The sequence below is a fragment of the Atta cephalotes genome, assembly GCF_000143395.1.
Source record: "Atta cephalotes unplaced genomic scaffold scaffold00021, whole genome shotgun sequence".
NCBI lineage: Eukaryota > Metazoa > Arthropoda > Insecta > Hymenoptera > Formicidae > Atta > Atta cephalotes.
In genome coordinates, this window is record NW_012130085.1 from 1,469,613 (window position 1) to 1,474,026 (window position 4,414).

A 4,414-nucleotide genomic window follows, 5' to 3' on the forward strand; every position below is an offset into this window, starting at 1 on the left:
TTCAGAATAAATGTCATACCGCCATCACAAGCCGGCCAGCTACTGAACTTTATTTACTTTACCTCTCGATCCTCGCCGTAGCTTCATTTTACGAGCAATTCAGTTGCAACGTTCGTTAATTTCTGTTCGTCGCGCGGTCAAACAATTTCCTCATGGTATTAATTATTTCCAACAAAGTTGTCTCGTAATTTTCAAATGTCTTACGCTGCGCAGCTATCAATATCCATTCATCAATTTTTTAACGAACACATAATAATGTACACAATACATAAAAGTCTTTAGTATAATATTAATTTTTTAACGAGCATATAATAACGTACATAGTCTTTAGTATATTTTTAAACCAAATTAAATATAAATCAAATATAATACGTATTCATTAAATCCATATTTTCTATATTTTAAGAAAATAAATATTTTCGAAATAATAAAAATTAATAAAATACTGCATATTTTTTGTAAAATCATTGAATATTTAATTATTTCTAGAACCGTAAATAATTATTATAATCGCTAGATTTTCTATTTATATTCCACGATAGTATCTGTGAACTAATTTTGCTTGATCGATTTTGAATCTAAATAGCAAAGCAATGATTAAATTTCAAAGTAGGAAATTGCACGTACCTATTGAAATTGCATCAATCGAAAATTAAACTAAATTTTTAACAATAGATTGCGGTTAGTTTTACATACGTCTGAACAATAGTTGCAGTTATTACAAATTCTATTGTTGCATCCGAAATTCCGTACCGCGTATGGCCACGTACTTAATTCTATTAATTACTATTTTATTTTCGAGCGTACTGTAAAATTCGTTTGTGTTGGCGGTGAAAAATCGGGCCAACAATTTCAACCCTTGCGCAAACGGATAAAGGGTGTATTGTATCGCGCCGTACGTCTCCGATTTTCTCGATTAAAAAATCCGACACCATTGTTTTCGATCGGAGTACAGTCGGTTACATTTTATCGGCTTTGAGTGACGTATCTGCGTGCGGCGCTAAATTTCAAAGTAAATAGTCTGCCGTATCAATCGAAAATTAAACCCTTTGTTACGCACCGCGGATTATTATACGTATAATCGAATAACAGACACCACAGACGATATTACCAATGGGCCTATCGAATATTATAACGTATATATTGTTTAGTTGCATATACTATATAACGTGAGACGTTAATCTATGCTAATTATAGATAATCTAACCTGTTAAATTTTACTCTTTTGAAACTGACTAACACTTTACAACGTCACATAAAATTCAAGTATTTCTCAGTATTAATTATTGCGCAAAATTATTGTAATGATAAAATTATTATGTTCAGCTGATCATCGATTGTATAGAAGATATAAACTAAACAAAAGTATGAAAACTTTGAGTTTCTCTATAAAAATTGCGTATGTAAATTTCTCTTTGAGAATTAGACGCTTGCCCTGAGGTTACGCGGAAGTCGCATAGGTATATAAAAAGAATTCTCTCGCTTTGCGAGACCCAGTTTCTCGAAATAGTGCTCTTGTGCGCAAAATCCATTAATCTCTCGCTGCGAATACCAACGAAAAAACGCTTATAATCTCAGCACGTTTTTCAGAATGATCGCATTTTAATTATTATGATCATATTACATTATTTATTGTCTTTTAAAACTAAATATTCGATTAAATCTCAAATTCTTATCGTTCACAGCCTGATATTCAGAATTACATTTTTAATTTTGAAATAATAAATTTCACAATTTTATTATTTAAAAAACGAAAAGAAAGCAGGAAGAGTCTGAAAATAAACTGCAAATTTTCCAATTTATCTAGGAAACGTTTGTATATAAGTAAATCCACGCACATAACTAAAGAAAAATCGTATGCATTCAATAGCACCATATTTTTAGAGACTCCGTTTTGATTTCATCATGTGTAGATTCAAAAAGTTGTGGTAGCTTGTAAATTTTTCTTTCTTTTTTATACGGAAGTTATGCATAAAAGAATTCTCTTGCTTTTCGAGACTTTTCTCGAAAAAGCACTCTCCCGAGCAAAATCCATTAATTTCACTATCGAAAAAAACACACCTACCGTATTTTACTCAGAGTTGATGCAGGCCGATACTGCTATCGGTACGCCGCCCGATTTCAAAGTAAACACGCCATTAAAATCGCATCAATCGAAAATTGAATCCTTGACTGTGGCGCGTGAACTGTTTTACATTCAGTCAAACAATGGGCACGGCCACTATGCTCGGTGTGTGCACACGCCATATGTAAACAAGGATGGAAATATGACGAAGATATCGCGGATAGCGGTCACAGGGGTGGCTCGCGCGGGGCGAAGGGGTGCGTGGCTCGGCAGGAGCGCAAGTCGGCAGTGGTAGGAGTCCAGAGCACATAAAGCGAATTTCGATCGATACTAACCGAGTTTCGAGAGGCTCTCTTTTCCTACTAGTTACTAGAAAAATTCGCGCTTTTCGCGGTTCTACTCGCTATCGTAAAAATAATCGGTCGATCCTGATAGTGGCTCGCGCACCACGAAACTACGCCCGCAAACTGGACTTCTACGTATTCAAATAATGGAAACATACCATGAAAAACCATACCGACGTAAACGCCCAACGAGCACTTGGCGGCCGACGAAACAACGCCGAAAATTTGTTTCCTCTTCCTCTCTCTTTCCTCTCCTCCCTTCCTATTTTTTAAACGATTTCAAATTGCGTCCGCGGAATGTCCAGCACCATCCGGTGATCCTGCGCGACAATGAAAGCGTTGCGCCGCGCCGCAGTAACTTGAAATCTGTCCAGCAATTGTACCAATCACCGACGAAATACAATCAAGAATTCATGCACAAACATACCGCGAAATGTTAGCGAGTGTAATACACAAAAGAAAAATACATAGAGTCTCATAACTGAAGCTATAACATTCGGTTAATAATTCTACATATAAAAAAAGGCTAACTAAATGTAAAATAAAAATTAAAAAATTTATGTATTACGTAATGAATACTTCTTACAATGCTCTTTGTTTCGAAATATTTTCTTTAAAGATTAGGCAATTAATATTCCTTTTTCCTCTTTTTTAAATTTCTATTTATTTATTCATATAACATCTTTATCCGTCGCGCGTTTGTCATATCTCTACAGTTATGCTTGTATCACACTAGTGATTGGAGATTAACGTCTGTGTTCGCGTTTGCGTCTCTTGATCAATAAGAAAGGAATTGCTATCCAACAGCTTCCTTTTAATTAAGAAACACATTTGCGAATGCAAATGTAGTCTCCAATCGCTAATGTGATATATCGGCATAATACCTGTATTGCCGATATCACACTAGCATTACAAGGCATTTAATATACCCAGAGGGTGTATGTTGAATCAAGTATGCATAGGAAGTAAGGTGTAATATATTGCACGGCGACGCTATTAATTGACGTAACTTATGCTTATAAGATATCATGAGTTTCAGGATATTATGAAGTAGCATGAGATTTAATACCCGAAGTAGAGCACGAACGAGTTACCTCACGCTGTGCTCGCCATGCCGACACGGGTACTGGAGCGAACGAAGAAAGAGGTGATACAGAGTCAAACAAGAAGAAGGAAGAGGAAAGTACAGAGGCGAATGGTGCTAAATGAGAGTAATTATGAGACAAGTTTTAACTGCGCCGTTAGTGGACAATGCGTTATCCTTCATTGCGCGTCCCGCTATCTTTCCCTTTTAAATAACCGCGCGAAAGTAGTCTGCTGCTAGTAAAAGACAGCCGAAAAAGGCAGAAAGATAACAAAAGAGCTGCATTGACGTGTATCTTTTTACTTTTTTTTTCATCAAGCTTCTAATGAAACAAGACGCAAGCCGCTCGTAATCGAGGAACGCGATTCGCCTCGAGAAGAAGAAAAGAATTTTTAACGATGAATGCTGTGCTATGCTTAATTACTGTAGTCCAGCGTTCATAGTTATAATTATATACTATTGTAATAACGCTTGCTCCTTCAAAAGCCTCTATAAAATTTTACAATAGCTCAGTTTGCTCACTGCTATCATATTACAAAGATAAAAAGAAACTGTCGGAACATGTAGTTAGTTTTTCTTTTGAGAAAACGAACAAACAGTATTATGAACAAATTAGATGTTTTCTTTCTGACAAGCTTATAGAAATAAAGTAAATTAATGTTAATTAATTATTTATTTATATTCAATTATATTCGCCTAACTCGTTACATTATTCTACATAATTCCTATTTATATTAGTTGCGTATATCTACTTATTTTTTTATAGAACCAATGTATGTTTTATAAATATTATATATATTATATATATATATATATATATATATATATATATAATATTATAATAAAGTAAGGGGCGAGTATTTAAGATAAACAAACGTATTTCGAGTTAAAATTTTTGTAGTAACTGATATATTCATAATA